Raw genomic sequence first — 18,467 nt, 5'->3', positions numbered from 1 at the left:
AGTCATATCTGACTCTAGGAAACACCCATTCATTTTCATAAAAAAAAACGTACATTTTTAAATGGACTGTTTGGGAGATCTGCCCCCTCCATGACTAGAGATACGCTAATATACCTGGGTTCAGTTCGCAAACAGTTTTGAAAATTTTGCTTGAAATTTGAGGTTCGCAAACTTTGTGGTGGACCCAATTAAAATCTAATTACATTCTGGCCACTTGTAGGGATAAAAAGCAAGCTATATAAAAAAAATGCCACAAAGGGACCAGGATGAAAAAATAAGGCCAATTCAGACTAGAGAAAAGAACCAGAACATCAGCACACAGTTCTGACAATTAAACATGCTGTACGATTGGATCACAGTCAGTGATATAGGGGAATAAATTCTACAAAGTTGACATATTGGGGCTAATTTACTAAATCTGTAGAGTGCAAAATCTTATGAAGCTCTGCAGAGAAACCAATCAGGTTTTATTGTCAAAGCTTAATTGAACAAGCTGAAATTAGAAGCTGATTGACTGCCATGTACAGCTGCACCAAATTCTTAGTGCTCCATTTTTAGTAAATCTCTCCCATTGCTACACTTGCAAAACTGACCTTAAAGTGGTAATAAAGGCATCTTTTTTTTTTTTTTAATAACAAACATATCATGTCTGTGTAGTGGTTTTACACAGAGCAGCCCGATACTCCTCTTCTCATGTCCCCCTGCCAACGTTCCTGGTCCCTCCTTCCTGCCAAATGCTTGCTGTGGGGGCATCTAAGCAGGCTCACTCCCAAGGTGCTGTTCTGTGTTTCTATTTACACATAGAGCTGTGGCTCTGTCCCACCCCCTCTCTCTCCTCATTGGCTCACTGGCTGTGATTGACAGCAGCGGGAGGCAATGGCTTCCACTGCTGTCCCAGCCAATGAGAAGGGAGAGTCCCTGGAGAGTACACATCACTGGATCCCGATAGGGCTCAGGTAAGTATTAGGGAGGTTGGGGGGGCTTCTGCACACAGAAGGTTTTTTTTTCCTTCATGTAGAAGGTATGAATGCATGAAAGTAAAACAACCTTCAGCCTTTACAACCACTTTAAAAGCACTGTAAAGCAGTTTCTGCAGTCAGCAGTTTGTGTTCAAACAGGAATCATTCAGCATGGCACTGCACACGCTAATACATGACCACTGTCTGTAGTCTAAGTACAGAACCTTATGTGAAGAAACTGCATATCCCACAATCCCTTGGTCTCTCAGTCTAGTGTTCTTCAGGTGAGGGCTACAATAAGAATACAGTCTGATGGAGAGATCACCATGCAGTCTTTCCTCACATTAGCACTCTCACAATTTTGATCCAACACAGAGGAAATGGCAAGGCATGGATTGTAACCTGGAACAAGAAGTTGCCTGTTTTTTTGGGTGAATAGAGACAAGTTAAGTGAATGAACACATGTACATAGGGAAGCCATGACACTACAAACTGCGGCCACAGCATGTGAGCCCATCATTATAAGGTAAGGCAAACAACTGACACAAGAAATATAACTACACTAATACCTGATGTAGCACCCTCCTAGTTAATGTAAGTTGATAGGTAAATTAAGTTTAGCTCCTTTGTTATCAGTGGAGCAAGGGTTGATTGTTCTGAACTGCACAGTGTCCCACAGGCTGCTGCTCTGATTACTTCCCCTGTATTTTAGATGATTCTATAATTATAGTGGGAGCAAGAAAAGAGTAGACAGTCTGACTATTTATGGGGAATACAGCCAATCCCTGGAGCGGAGTGTTCAGTGGGTGGCTGAGATCCCCATAAAAAGTCTGGGGTCTAAAGCAGAGAGTTCCTGGGTCAAGAAGAGACCCTATGTACAGGGGCTCTGCCCCTGGGGAAGGATTATTGGAGTTGCCACCTAGAAAACACTAAGGTATCAGCTGGAGCCTTAGCTGGGGAGCCTATTTGCAAAGCCTAGTCTTGGAGTCAGTTTGGGTCTAGAAAAGTTCACTGGAGAATGTCAGGTGGAAGTTGGGGGAAAAGTGTCCAGCTGTCCCATGGTGGTATGAGTCTACATCTCCCTTACTGAAGAGTGCCCGATGGATATCGGAAAGAAGCAACTGATGATCCTGTGGCATTGTGAGTAGACAAGTTCTGGAAGTTAGTGACTTTGTGTAGCTTTTTTGATCCTTTGGAGGAAGTCACAGTCACCAATCAGCATTTGAGATCCTGTGGGACAATTTGTGCAATTCAGCCAGATAGAGAAGAGTCCTCAATGAGTTCAGTTCACCAGTTTTGGGGTATCCCATGCTCCCTACACCCCATCCAAGTTCACTGTTACAATAAAATCGAAAACAAAAAACCCTAGACTGTTCAACTGAGCCAGAGAGTGGAGAAAATGCTGTGTGCCTGGCTGTGTGCACTTTAACTGAGGCAAAGGAATCAAGTTCACCAGTGGCACCTTAGTGGGTGTACTACACTAGTTAAAGCTAGAGTTCAAAACATTTGAAAATGCATGCTGCTTTTAGACACCCTAGTAAACGTAAATGGTCAATTCACACAAAAAAGTGGGTGGTTTTTCTGCAAGACAGCAATAAAGATCTCTCATGGGAAAAATTCTAGCTTATGCCACCGAAAATATAAGCAGGCATGTCCCAGAAGTCTGTGCAGTTCAAGTTGCTGCAGGTGTGGTCACTGTGCTGTCTAGGCCAATAGTAGTGTTGGGCTTGATGTTCAAGTCAAACATCGGCCTTCATGGGTTCAGCTGTTCGCCCACCGCACCCCAAAATGCACTGAACCCTGACAGTGCATTGTTGTTGGCCAAAGAAATGCACCTGACAACAGATGAGGTGCAATGCTTTGGCCAATCACAGCGCATGATGGTGTCACAAGGGGGCAGGGTGCCCCACCCCCTTGTGACGTCATCACAATATTTAAGCCTTTTTTTTTTCTTTTTTGGGGTTGGAGGTGGTGGCAGGCATAATGATTAACGTTGGATCTACTTCGGGGAACAATTTATTTATTTTTGTTTTTAATAAAGGACTTCTCAAAGACTGTCTACTGTCATTTTTTACACTACACTTTTTTTTGTGAATGAGTAGCGGTGCCATGTACCCAATACTCAGTCACATGGGGTGGACTGGGATATGGGTGCCACCTTGTTAATGGGGGCTTCCAGATTCCTATAAATCTTCTGACCACAGACCCCCACAACCACCTGCCATGGTTGTGGGGAAGAGACCCTTGTCCCCATCAACATGAGGACAAGGTGCTTTGGGGGGATCCCCCCTGCCCCAAAGCATCCCCCCATGTTGAAGGCATGTGGCCTGGTATAGTTAAGGAGGGGGGGTTTCGTTTATCCACCCCTTTCCTGACCTGCCGGACTGCATGCAGGGATAAGGGTCTGGTATTGATTTTGGGGGATCCCCACTCCATTATTTTTTAATTTTGGCATGGAGGTTCCCCTCAAAATCCATACAAGACCCGAAGGGCTTTGTATGGATGGGGGTGGGATCCCATGCTGTTTTTTTAAAAAAAAATTTTAATTGCTGGGCAATGGGTGCAATTCATTTTTCATTCAGCTGCCAACGGGGAACCCCGCAGACAGCTTGAACATTAAAGAAAAACGTAATATACATACTCAGATGCGGTAAGATACTGCTTAGTTAATTGTCCCCTGTGTTTGAAGTTCACGGTTGAACTTTGCTTAGGTTTAAATGTTCGACCGCAAACTGAATAGGCGGGGGGGAGTTCGGCCCATCACTAGCCAATAGTAAAGACCACTGGCTGCAGCGATTGCATCATTACATCATCCCTGTAGTACTGAGAACTAATGACAGCTGACTGCGACAGGAAGCAGCTCAATGTCTAAGGGTCAGTGTCATGCAGTCAGAAGCACCCTCAAAGCTGTTCTCAGAGGAGGGTACAAAAAGGTATATTGCATGCAGAACAAAGAGCAGTAATGCACAGGAAAAAAAGAAGTGGAGTCAGGACTCACATTACAGCAAAGGATGGGTCAAAAATCTAAACTAGAGTGATGCTTAAAAAAAAGAAAAGAAAAAAAAGTGTGTTGTTTTGTGTTATTTTTACACAGTGGGGTTGTATTGAAGGACATGCTAATAAACAGTTTGTAGCCAATTACTGTAGAATACATTGTTTTTGATTGATTGGTTTGCATAAAATGCTATATTTAACACCATGCTAATTAACATCTTGTAAACTATTATTATTATTACCATTAAAAAAAGGTTTTTTCTTTCCAGATTTTTTTTTCTAAAACACTGCATATCATCCGTTCCTGTTGTTAGTCCCCTTGATGGATTTTTGATTACAATTACATATGGTAATTTGTATTCCTTGTTGCTCCAGAAATTTCATCACAGTTATTTTTATCAGCGGAGCTGTTTACTGGTATTTCTTCACAACTCTTTTAAATAAAGAGTTAGGGCTCTTTCACACCGGCCATGTCTGGTCTGATCTGCGAGGATCCATGAACAGATTCTCTGCATAATTGGAGTCAAACGGCATGGATGTCACTTTTGTGTCAGTTCAGTTTTTAACGTTCCCTAGGCTGAGATGAAGCCACCAGTCTGCTGCAGGCAAGAGGCAGCATTATTCAGTCTCCTCTCTCCCAATAATCAGACTGTAACATTATAATTTTGTAGCAAGTCACAAGGTGACAGCCTGAAACGGGCTAGACCACTGTGAACACACATAATAACTGCACAGGAACCAGAATATACATGACCTTGTCATCTTTTGGGTAGCATCACAGTCCAGGAAATAGATGCTGAGCCTAAACAAAGATGGCCCCATTCTTCTTGAGAAAGAAACAGATGAAGGCATTGGGGTTGATTTACTAAAGACACATAGACTGTGAATGACTTTGTGAATGAGGTGATGCTCTGCTGATGTCCACCATCTCCATATCCACGTGCAAGAGAAAAATTTTGTTTTTACGTTATTGAGTATCCTTTGCAAAGTGAAACTTCACCGTATTTACTATGCTATGGGGGAAATCCCTTTGCAACGTGAATAGCCTATTTGTCTTTAACCTCCCTGGCGGTATTCCCGAGTGTAGCCCGAGTGGGTAAAGATTCAGTACCAAAAGCGGTAACCCCAAGCTACACTCGGGCTTACCATGCGGCGCTGCATAGGGAGTCCCTGCAGCGCTTACCTTGTCCTTCGCTCCCGCGATGCGTCCCCTGCAGTGTCCCCGGCCATCTCCTCCGGCCGATGCCGACATCTGGCTTCCGTGTTCCAGTCCCTGCGAGCGTCGGGACGTACGGGCACCGGAACCGGCGGCAAATTTGAAATTTTTTTTAAAAATGTCATTTTTTTAAAATGATTATTACATCGTAAAACATTGCTGTTTCAAAACATTTCACATACATTTTGTCCCTACTGCTTTGTCCTGTCCCCTGCCTGCATTTTGACTGTCCTTTCTGCCTGGAAACGTAGAAAAGTTCATGGCGTCCAAAAAGCGTCCCTTTATGTCAAAAGCAGTTTTAGACCGGCTAGAGAACAGCGATAGTAAATCAGAACCACTTTCAGAATTGAGTGATAATGATTCGTGGGGAAATTTGTCATCAGACACTGAAAACGATTCTGCGACTTTGCTCAGCAATGTGCGAACTTGGCGCTCTATTTCAAATTTCAGTGTTTTTGGTTTGATTATATTATTTAATTAAATTTATTATTATTATATTATTATTTTTTATGATTATTTATTAAATTATAATTTATGATTTTGTGTTTCAAGTTTTACCATATCCGGAATGTTTACTAGACTCTTGTTTGGACAGCTTTCAGTGAGTTATTCCTAAATTACAGGCCTACAATAAAAAAAAATTACATATTTCCATGCAAAAAAATGGTACCGCTTTCAGCACCAAAAATCTGAAATAATCATACCGCTAGGGAGGTTAATAAGTTAACTCCATTGTCAAGGGAGTGTAGCTGGCCAGCTAAGACCAGTCCTAGGTTGTTAATATGGTTCACATATATGTGTATACCAAACCTGCCAATAACCTTAAGTACAGTATATATGTGCATATGTTAAAGCCAAAAGCAGAATCATTGCTGTGATTTATGTCTTTGATTGTTATATGATATTTATATATTCATTGTGTTAGCAGAAGTAGAAAAGGAAAATATGCCTTTAAGATTTAGTTAAAGGTGAGCCAATCACAGACAGCCTCACACTGTACAGAGCCTTAACCAATCCTAGCCAGCTTCACATTTATGCCTGTGTAAAACTCCCTGCTAGGATTTTCTAGAGACACATGCTCACCAGACAGAAGAGGAAACAGACAAAGTTCCAATCAGAAAAGCTTTATGGAAGCAGAGAAGGACAAATAGGTATTTAATGCACTTGTATGTCCCTCTGTTGTTTAGTAATGCAGGTAGATCTGTATGTAAAAACTGTTGTATGTGTGTTTACTTGTAGTTCCACCGAACTTATCAAATTTACAAACTTAAGAACTTATCGAACTTACGAATCAAGTCACTGTAGAGTAATCATAATCCAATCGAACCTATCGAGATAAGCTATCGAATCAACCCAATGCGAATTAAACCATTGTAATATGAAAGAAATAAGCTACTGTATGATAAATGAAACAAGCCATTGTAAGCAGTTATATGAAGAAGATTGAAGTTATTAAAGAAGTTAACTAAAGTATTCGATGTGCTCTTTAAACCTACTGCATCCATAGAGCGGCATTGGAGGAATTACAGAGTAAAGTCAGTCTAATCAAACAAAGAAACAGCAATTGCATAATTTTTCTAATGCCACAGCGCACTAGGCACCAATGGGTGCTGCGCCTGCCACAGGGAGAACTGTTAACTCTGTGAGAGGGAATACATACATAAATACATTTACTGTACATATTACTTAGCATGCATGCACTTATCCTAAAAAATATGCCTGGTGCTAGGTCCCCTTAAGGAAAACCCATTAGGATAAAAATATAGAAGTTGCCATTGGTGATTTCATAAAGGTTAGGGTCCCAGGGGTGTCTGATCCTAGTTGAACTGAAAAAACCATAGAGGAAGTCAGTATGGTTGTACAATTGTTCCAAGTCCATGAACTACTAGGTTGTGAAGACATAATTAAAATGAAAGTCTCATGCTCTATATATATAAAAACAAGTCAGCAGTAGAAGATCCCATCCTTCAATGCTCACATTCGCTTTAAGGGGTCTTAAGCATTCTCACAGGCATCACAAATGTCTGTCATTTTGTTTGTAAATCCTTTATCTCCTATGATCCTCAGTTCCATATAGTGGCCATAATGCACAATTGTTTTATTGTGGTATTTATTAAAATATCACCCTATGCCCACTAGATGGAGCTGACAATCATAGGAGATAATCATATTACGAATAATGAGACAGACATCTGTGGTGCCTGTGTGAATGCAGAGTGAACATCTGCAGAGTGAACATTTTACATAGAGACCCCTAAATGTTTGTTATGTAACTTAAATGGATTCACTGAGAATCCAGGTTTGCACAAATCAATTTGCTAGTTTTTAGCCATATCCCTGCAACCAGCCATTTTTTTAACAATGAGACTTAGTGCTTTCTGGAAAAAGCCCATATGTTTCTACTTCAAAGAAATATGAAATACTTATTTATTTCCCCCTTCACCATTCCTTCTTCTCCCCTAAGTTCCCAATATCCTAATTAACCCTCAGATAACCCCTCCTTCCCTTTTCTTCTTTTCCAAATGCCACCCTCAAGTGCCATTTGTACTATGTATTCCATTAATGCCCAAAGTAAGCCGTGTTAAAGCAGAACTAAAATCTACAATATTTACCGCTGCTTCAACAGTCCAACCCCTGTGAGGGCCCTCACCAGCATGGGATCTTTTCCTTGGCTTTTTGCAGGTGCCTATCTTTGGCCTACTTGACTTAATTGCAGGATAATGGGTGTCTGCCAGTTTATAGCCATTTTGATTAAATTGAAAGATAACAGGTGGGCAGCACAGTGGCAAGCACTTCCACCTCGCAGCAATACGGTCATGGCTTGAATCCCAACCACGGCACTATCTGCCTGGAGTTTGCATGTTCTCCCTGTGTCTGCATGGGTTTCCTCTGGGTACTCTGGTTCCTCCCACACTCCAAAGACATGATGGTAGGTTCATTTAGAAAGAAGGAGAGAAGGTGCATCTAAGTGTAGACTTTAAAAATCAATTTACTGCACACAGATATAGGCAACTTACAAGACAGTAGATAAGGAATGGCACATCATAGTCCATCAAAGGGAGATAATCGCCACAGAGAGGTTATTCTGTCACAGCCATTTGTAGAGTCAGACTCACTATCAGCATTCCAGGCTTGGCCGGAAGAGCTAGTGTATCTTATGCAGCCATCACCATATCATCAATTACCTTAGCTGCTTTTTTGATCCTAGCTGCTTTTTGATTTTACATGTTGTATTACATGTATTCATCACAATGTTATGTAGTATTTTTATTTTAATTTATTTCAACTGTTTGGTGTAACATTTACAGAGCAGAATTTGTGTTTGTGCCTTTCTTCTATTTTTGCATGGTAAGTTTATTGGCTCCTGTCTACATTGGCCCTAGTATGTGAATGTGAGTTAGGGACCTTAGATTGTAAGCTCCTTGAGGACAGGGGCTGATGTAAATGTACAAAAAAATTTAAGGAACACTTTTTAATCAGAGTATAGCAACAAATCAATAAACCTCTGGTCAGTTAAGTAGCAGAGGGGGTTGTTAATCAGTTTCAGCTGCTTTGGTGTTAATTAAATTAACAACAGGTGCATTAGATGGGCAACAATAAGACGATCCCCAAAACAGGAATGGTTTTACAGGTGGAGGCCACTGACATTTTTTTTCCTACTCATCATTTCTGACTGTTTTTCACTAGTTTTGCATTTGGCTAGGGTCAGTGTCACTACTAGTAGCATGAGGCAATACCTGGACTCTACAGAGGTTGCACAGGCAGTTTAACACCTCCAGGATGGCACATCAATACGTGCCATTGCTAGAAGGATTGCTGTGTCTCCCAGCACAGTCTCAAGAGCATGGAGGAGATTCCAGGAGACAGGAAGTTATTCTAGGAGAGCTGGACAGGGCCGTAGAAGGTTGTTAGCCCATCAGCAAGACAAGTATCTGCATCTTTGTGCAAGGAGGAACAGGGTGAGCACTGCCAGAGCCCTACAATATGACCTCCAGCAGGCCACTGGTGTGAATGTCTCTGACCAAACAATCAGAAACAGACTTCATAAGGGTGGCCTGAGGGCCCGATGTCCTCTAGTGGGCCCTGTGCTCACTGCCTGGCACCATTCAGCTCGACTGGCATTTGCCATTGTACATTAGAATTGGCAGGTCCACCACTGGTGCCTTGTGCTTTCCACAGATGAGAGCAGGTTCACCCTTAGCACATGTGACAGACATGAAAAGGTCTGGAGAAGCTGCAGAGAAGGTTATGCTGCCTGTAACAGCATAACGTTCAGCATGACTGTTTTGGTGGTGGGTCAGTGATGGTCTGGGGAGGCATATCCATGGAGGGATGCACAGACCTCTACAGGCTAGACAATGGCACCCTGACTGCCGTTATGTATTGAGATAAAATCCTTGCACCCATTGTCAGACCCTGTGCTGGTGCCGTGGGTCCTGGGTTCCTCCTGGTACACAACAGTGCTTGGCCTTATGTGGCGAGAGTATGCAGGCAGTTACTGGAGGATGAAGGAATTGATACCATTGAATGGCCCCCACGCATGCCTGACCTAAATCCAATAGAACACCTCTAGGATATCATGTTTTGGTCCATCCGACGCCACCAAGTTGCACCTCAGACTTTCCAGGAGCTCAGTGATGCCCTGATCCAGATCTGGGAGGAAATACCCCAGGACACCATCCATCATCTCATTAGGAGTATGCTCCAACAATGTCAGGTATGCATACAAGCACATGAAGGGTCATACAAACTACTGAGTACTATCCTGCTGCATCATTTTTTCACTTTGATTTTCGAGTGTCTTTAAATTCAGTCCTCTGTAGGTTGATAAATTTCATTTCCATCAAATGATGGAGCATCCTTACGTTCCTAACACATTACCCAATCCATATCAGTATAGATATTCAGCATGATATTTTTCCCCATTGAGATCTGATGTGTTTTCAAAGTGTTCCTTTACATTCTTTGAGCAGTGTATGTAAAGCGCTGTGTAAATTGACAATGCTATACATGTACCTGTATTAAATAAAATAAATAAACGGGTGGGTGCTAGTCTACAGCCATATTGATTGGATTGCGGGATAATGGGTGGGTGGCAGTCTAGAGACATCTTGATTGGATTGCAGGATAATGGGTGGGTGGCAATCTAGAGACATCTTGATTGGACTACATAAATAGAATCAATGCTGTTCTGCACATGCATAAAACAAATAAACAAAATGAATAAATAAAATGCAAACAAGAGTGTGGTGATACAAATCAATATGATAAATACATGTCCATGAACCAAGTCCATAGTATGTGAAATAATCAGTGTATCACAGACAATCCAACTCTTCACAGCTCATTTGCTTCTTCATGTGCTCAAACACACACCATCATATCAGTGCTATAAACATGCAGACTGTGTCACCTCAGTGCTCACAGAACTCCCACCTCCGAGCCATCAAATTGCTCTTTCTAATGCCAAAACAGTAAGGATTCCTTTACTCTTCCGATCATTAACCATGTAGAAGTGATACAGCATCTTTTAACTTTTAAAACAACATCAAGCCAGATATGGGATCCGGTCCCTTTAGGAGGAGGGGGGTTGGAGGTCTGAGATAATCACCCTTAATAGAGGAGACAAAAGGACACTCCAATGGTGCAGTATGCACTAATAATTGTATCTTTATTATGTTAAAAGGTATTGCACTCACATGTACAAATAAATAAAAACACCATAAAACAGGTTAAACATCATCAGATCAAGGCTGCACTTCCAAGACCTGTTGAACTTAATTACTGTAATTAAGTTCAACAGGACTTGGAAGTGCAGCCTTGATCTGATGATGTTTAACCTGTTTTATGGTGTTTTTATTTATTTGTAAGGATCTATCCCATCTTGGTTTCTGGGGTATTGAAAGCTATAAGAAAAACTGGAAAGGAAGTCATAAAATATGCACTCTCTGTCAATATAAGTCTAGTGGCTTGAATGTTGAGTTTGATTTAAATTGCTTTATTAGTTATTTTTTAATTGATTTATTTTATTTTCATTTAATATACTCTATTCTAAGGTTAGTCCTTTTAGGTTTTGATCTATTCCTTTATTTTTTATTTTAGTTATTTATTTATTTATTTATTTGTCTATACCTTTTGATTTATTTTCTTATGTTCATTCATTCATTCACACTGTGGACTGGGTATCTCCATTGGGTTTAGCTTTCTATTTAGTGGTGCTTAGCTATAGGTGCAGGGATTTTGATATTGTTTAGTGTCAGTCCCAGGTATCTTGCACCACTTGTCATTGGCCGCTTTATGATGCCTACAAATATTGGCTGCCTTGTATATGCGATTTATTTACCTAATGTATAGCCTCTGTTATCGGTACTGTTTATTGCTGCTTTCACATTATCCAGAGTCTAAGGGCTCATGTACACTGCAGCTGATAAACACACGTTTAGGAGCTGCTCAGCGTTTTTTTTTAGCAGCCCCTGAACTCACCCTAATGTTTTACTATGTGTCCATGTACACATCTTCGTTTACAGTAATTTACAGGCATTTGAGTTTACAGTCTTTTTTTGTAAGCAGAAAACTTGCATTCAGCAGTTGATTTTATCAGCATTTCAAACGCAAAATGGTTGTAAACACAGCTAAATGCAGAAAATCGCATACATAAGCATTGCGTTTTACATTTTAACTCTTCCAGTTCCCAATATTGTCCAGAGCCTTTTTTCATCATGAAAAATGCATGCAAAGCGTTTTCAAGGTACTCAGATGGACAACACTGAACACAGGATGTTCCTACCAAGGTTGCCGCACATTGTAACGACCAATTCATACCTCAGACTGCTCCCACCCTTGGAAACAAAAGAAATGTTAATGAGCAACTCACACCTAATTATCTCAACACATACTGCTGTCTCTGCTTCTACTCTCTGTATTTCTCTGAAACCGTCTGAAATAGTTAAAAATTTACCACTTTTCAGTGCATTCTGGGGATTTGGGAGGTTCTCCTGTGCTTATCTTTAAAAAATGCTTCTAAACGTGCATAAACACATTATGCAAACGTGGCTAAACAGATGTTTTTTAACCTACATTTTCCAGCAGTCAGTTTCCATCGTTCAGAAGTGTCCTGTGTATATGGGTCCGTAGGGAAAACAGTTGGCTCAGATTTATACATGATTGCAGATTGGTTGCTATTCTAACAGTACACCTTGAGACTAAGAGAAAATGGCCCACATAGCATCTTGTACTACTTAACTTAAAAATGGCCGCTGCTGGTTTACTATTCCCTGAGACCAACGTAAAATGGCCACTATTGACTGCCCTCTACCATCCCTCTGATGAAGTCACGTGGGCGTGATGCAACTCGTAAGGGCGTGGACATGGGCAGACATAATTCAGTTCAACAAAACTTGGAAGTGCAGTCTTAACCTAGTGATGTTTACCATTTTATGGCCTTTTTATTTATTTGTACATATGAATGCAATACCTTTTAACATAATAAAGATACAATTGTTAGTACATGCTGCACCATTGGAGTGTCCTTTTGTCTCCTGTATTAAGGGTGATTATGTCAGACCTACAACCCCCCTCCTCCTCTTAAAGGGACCAGATCCCATATCTGGCTTGATGTTGTTTAAAAAATTAAAAGATACTGTATCACTTCTACATGATTAATTATCAGGAGAGTGAAGGAATCCTTACCAATTTGGCATTACAAAGCGCTATTTGATTGCTCGGAGGTGAGAGTTCTGTGAGCACTGAGGTGACACTGTCTGCATGTTTATAGTACTGATCTGATGGTGTGTGTTTGAGCACATGAAGAAGCAAATGAGCTGTGAAGAGTTGGATTGTCTGTAATACACTGATTATTTCACATACTATGGACTTGGTTCATGGACATTTATTTATCATATTGATTTGTATCACCACACTCTTATTCACATTTTGTTTATTCATTTTGTTTATTTGTTTTATGTACGTGCATAGCAGCATTGATTCTATTTATGTTATGGGTTAATTATTTGAACACAATTTATTGGTAGCAGCAGCTTCTCCATTTCACTATTAGTCACATATTTATTTATTCACTGTGTGGCGCGGGAGTTTAATTTAGTTTTGTTTATCTTGATTGGATTGCAGGCAGTTGGGTGGATAGCAGTCTAGAGCTATCTTGATTGAATTGCAGAATAATAGGTGGGTGGCAGTCTAGCGACATCTTGATTGGATTGCAGGATAATGGGTGGGTGGCAGTCTAGAGCTATCTTGATTGAATTGCAGAATAATGGATGGGTGGCAGTCTGGCGACATCTTGAGTGGATTGCAGGATAATGGGTGGATGGCAGTCTAGAGATATCTTGATTGAATTGCAGAATAATGGGTGGGTGGCAGTCTAGCAACATCTTGACTGAATTGCAAGATAATTGGTGGATGGCAGTCTAGAGCTATCTTGATTGAATTGCAGAATAATGGGTGGGTGGCAGTCTAGCGACATCTTGATTGGATTGCAGGATAATGGGTGGGTGGCAGTCTGGCGACATCTTGATTGGATTGCAGGATAATGGGTGGGTGCCAGTCTAGAGCTATCTTGATTGAATTGCAGAATAATGGGTGGGTGGCAGTCTAGTGACATCTTGATTGGATTGCAGGATAATGGGTGGGTGCCAGTCTACAGCCATCTTGATTGGATTGCAGGATAATGGGTGGGTGGCAATCTAGAGATTGGATTGCAGGCAATTTTGATTGGATGGCAGGCAATTGGGCGGGTGGTAGTCTAGAGCTATTTTGATTAGATTGCAGGAAAATGGGTGGGTGGCATTCTACAGCCATCTTGATTTCAGGATTATGTCCCTCTCACACATACACAAGAGCTCAGTCATCCCAGCACACAGACCCTGTCCTGTGTTGCAAACTGAGATGTGCATGCACAGTTCAGTGAATATTTTAAAGAAGACTGCAAGCATACAGGTAGGTCTTGTATTGCAAAAGCCACATTAACAGAAGAGACATTTGTTTCTTCTGTAATAAAGAGCTGCCTGCTCCCAACATTGTTTTTAATTTTAGACTTTTGTTCTGCTTTAAGGAATATGTGTTTTTCAGACTTGGCAGTGCAGCTTAAAGCGGAGTTCCAGCCATTTTACTGTTTATTAAAAGTCAGCAGCTACAAAACCTGTAGCTGCTGACTTTTAATAAACACACACTTACCTGTCCCAGGGTCCAGCGATGTTCTCAATTGTGCGGTCCCTTCTCCCCTTCTCTCCACCATGGCGCCGATATCTCAACTGAGGGCACCAGGCTGTGACAGCTTGGTGTCCACTGCGAACTCCACTTTAAGACACTGAACATTGCAAATGACCATGCTTTTTAATGCAGTGCAGTGCATGGCATGTGCAGTGTGGTGCATTGCAGTACAATTTTCTTCCCCACTATTGCACTACTGTAACAACAACACTGCAACACATCACACCATGGCTTGCACATTATTGCAAGGCAACAGTTTGAAGGGGGCCTTTACTACTTTTGTACTCTTTTACACACCATTTTTTCGATAATACTATGCAGTGACATTTTAATTTGACCCATTGAGCAAAAAGAAAAAGACCTTTTCTTTTTTTCTAATACTTAGAAAAAAGAAACCTGAACTATATTGTTTTAATCCATCTAAAATATTAGACCAGGTTGCACCTAAAAAAAATAAGGTTCATTCATTTCTCAGCAATATTCAATATTGATTTTGCAATCCTTTCGATGGCTTATGTAGAGACACATTAAAATCCTTGGATATTTCTATTCTACCTTTTATACAAAATGAAAGCATTGAAATGTGAAATACTGTATCTCATTTTCTGCTAAAAAAAACTTAGAAATGTGTTTCTATACACTCTTAGTAAAAAGAACTTTTAGTAAAGCACAGGACAGATGTGAGTTAAAGGTCAACTCTGGGAAATGTAAAAATGATCCCTGTAGTGGATCAGTGTCTTCTCCCCCATGCTCCAGCAGTCGTAGGTCCTGACATCATCAAGACCATCGCAGGGTGCATGATGATGAGGGTACCAGATCCACATTAGGTTTATGAGTAGGATGTGCATTCATTTACATTCACCTGCCCATAGACTTACATGGAGTTTCAGGTCAGCCTGAACAACTGACAGCTGAATCTGACTGAATCCATGTGAAAAGGGCCTTACTGTAAGGGGAAATGCACCTGATTTCTGTTGCAACAAAGGTAGACCATGGGGCAGTGCCTTTTCCACCACACTCCAGTGGTCTAAGGTCCTGACGTCACCAAGACCAAAGCAGGGTGCATGAAGACATCCTGCATTGTTCGTAATGATGCTAAGGGACAGTTTACTGCCTGAGCATAGGAAGGCACCATCTACTGGAAGAGGAAGTTAAAGTGGAAAAAGGCTCCCCTAGACTAAAAAAGAAATGAACCCTTGGAGTACAGGCGCAGCCTCCAGCAAGGAATACTTTTTAAAGCTGTTCTCTGAGAAAAGCAAAGTTTGCCTAAATAAAACAGTCATGTGTATCCTAACTTAAATATTAGTGTGCTTTGCTTTGTTTCCAACTCTGTGCAGTAATCCAGTGTGAAGCTTTGCCTCCATGCAGGAGCTTCCTGTAATAAAGACCAGTCAAAGCTGCTCTCTCCTTGTGCAGGGTGACTGGTCTTGTCTCCGCCCCTCCTATAGTTTTGCAGGCAGCCTTTAGTGGGTGGAGGCTGATGGGCCCCTCCCACTTCCCGTTTCTCTTCACAGGCTACTGCCATTTTGTCCCTGTTGCAGAGACTTCTTTTCCATGGCCTGTCAGGACATGGTGTTAAGGGAGATATCTGCACACAGACATAAATAAAAATACATTTTAACAGAGAGAGGAAAGGTTAGAATTTCTAACAATGTTGTGTTTTGTATTAGTGTCTTCTTATGCTGAAGTTAGACTTTAATTAGTTTAGATACAACCAGTAAAATTCAGTAACATACTTTGGACCTACTGTGAGTGAACCTTTAATCACAAGATAATGGCTTCGGTGCACCTTACCCCCCCCTCCCCCCATGGTTATTGGGCTCTTCTGATCCTCAAAAACCACTAGCTAGGGAAGGCTGTAAGACAAAGGCAAATCCATGCCCGGACCTCACATGAATACACTGAAACTGGAAGTGATGTCACATTCTGTTGCAGATGCACCATTTCCTGGCCAGTACAATCAGGGGACACATCTAACCAAGCCCATCTGTGCTTAGTTAGATAGTGTTAAGGACAGGGGAGACATTGGGGTCTATTAGACCCCTAATGTCTCCATTAAAAGTACCTGTCACCTGCCCAATGCTATCACATAAGGATGTATTAACCCCTTCTGATAGCAATCAAGTAAAAAAAAAGAAAAAAAAAAGTTTTTCAAAAATAAAACTATAATAAAATATATTATTTAAAAAAAAAATGTCTATAACCCTCATTGCCCCACACACCTGTGCAAACACAAAAGCAAGACCAGGGTGTGGACGCATATGGAAACCGCAGTCACACCTACATGTGTGACATATCATCACAAACATCTGAGTGAGAACAATAATTCTAGCACAAGAGCTCCTAGTCAACTCTAAACTGATGACCTGTTAAGAATCATTTGGTATCTATTCATTCAATACAACCTCATCTTTTATATTTTAACAAAAAAAAGGGTATTCTATTGTGTGTTTTTGCACTAAAATTCATTTTACTATAAGTTTAATAAACAGTTGCGCAAAAATAATGTGACATAAATTTTTGCAACTATCACCTTTTTATTTTACTGGGCCTCTGCTTTCAGAAAATATATAATGTTCTGGGGGGGGATGGGTTAAATAAGTTTATTGCCAAAAACTAAAAATTTTACTTGTATGCAAAAAATTAAATAAATTGCTCTGGAGCTGAACTGGATAAAGTAAAATCTGGTGCAGCTGCACAGAAACCAATCAGCTTCCACGTTTTATTGTCAAAGCTTAATTTAACAATTTGAAGTTGGAAGCTCATTGGCTACTATGTACAGCTACACCAGATTTTGAGTGCACCAGTTTTAGTATATCTCCCCAATGGTGTATCATAAACAATTTATATTTTCTTAAAAATTCTCTGTTTTTTTAATACTTTGTTGATCTCCTGCATCCTTTTCGAATCCTTCCTGTACACTTGCACCAACAAAAGCTACATAGCATCTCTCAGGGCAGGGTTTTTGATGGTGACAATTAGAGATGAGCGAAGAAATGAAAAATTCGATTCGGCTGATTCGGCGAATTCCAGTGTGAAATTCGATTCGATGCGAATTTCTCCGCTACGAAGATGACTTATTTAAAGGGTTTCTAGGCTTCAGAGAGCCTTTAAATTAGTGCAGAACACTGTACCTTTAATTTAAATGCCCTTGGAGATGAGGAAGGAGAAGGAGAAGGATGAGAAGAAGGAGAAGGATGAGAAGAAGGAGAAGGAGAAGGATGAGAAGAAGGAGAAGGATGAGAAGAAGGAGAAGGATGAGAAGAAGGAGAAGGATGAGAAGAAGGAGAAGGAGAAGGATGAGAAGAAGGAGAAGGAGAAGGATGAGAAGAAGGAGAAGGATGAGAAGAAGGAGAAGGATGAGAAGGAGAAGGATGAGAAGGAGAAGGATGAGAAGAAGAAGGCTGAGAATAAGGAGAAGGATGAGAAGAAGGAGAAGGAGAAGGATGAGAAGAAGGAGAAGGATGAGAAGAAGGAGAAGGAGAAGGATGAGAAGAAAGAGAAGGATGAGAAGGAGAAGGATGAGAAGAAGAAGGATGAGAAGAAGAAGGATGAGAAGAAGGAAAAGGATGAGAAGAAGAAGGATGAGAAGAAGGAGAAGGATGAGAAGAAGGAGAAGGAAGAGAAGAAGGAAAAGGAGAAGGATGAGAAGGAGAAGGATGAGAAGAAGGAGAAGGATGAGAAGAAGGAGAAGGATGAGAAGAAGGAGAAGGAGAAGGATGAGAAGAAGGAGAAGGATGAGAAGAAGAAGGATGAGAAGAAGGATGAGAAGGATGAGAAGAAGGAGAAGGATGAGAAGAAGGAGAATGATGAGAAGAAGGAGAAGAAGGAGAAGGATGAGAAGAAGGAGAAGGATGAGAAGAAGGAGAAGGATGAGAAGAAGGAGAAGGATGAGAAGAAGGAGAAGGAGAAGGATGAGAAGAAAAAGGATGAGGAGAAGGAGAAGGATGAGAAGAAGGAGAAGGATGAGAAGGAGAAGGAGAAGGATGAGAAGAAGGAGAAGGAGAAGGATGAGAAGAAGGAGAAGGATGAGAAGAAGGAGAAGGATGAGAAGGAGAAGGAGAAGGATGAGA

The sequence above is a fragment of the Staurois parvus genome, unplaced genomic scaffold (assembly GCF_062004578.1).
Source record: "Staurois parvus isolate SC_StPar_1 unplaced genomic scaffold, SC_StPar_1.0 ptg000122l, whole genome shotgun sequence".
Taxonomy (NCBI): Eukaryota; Metazoa; Chordata; class Amphibia; order Anura; family Ranidae; genus Staurois; species Staurois parvus.
Note: the sequence above shows the minus strand (reverse complement) of the source record.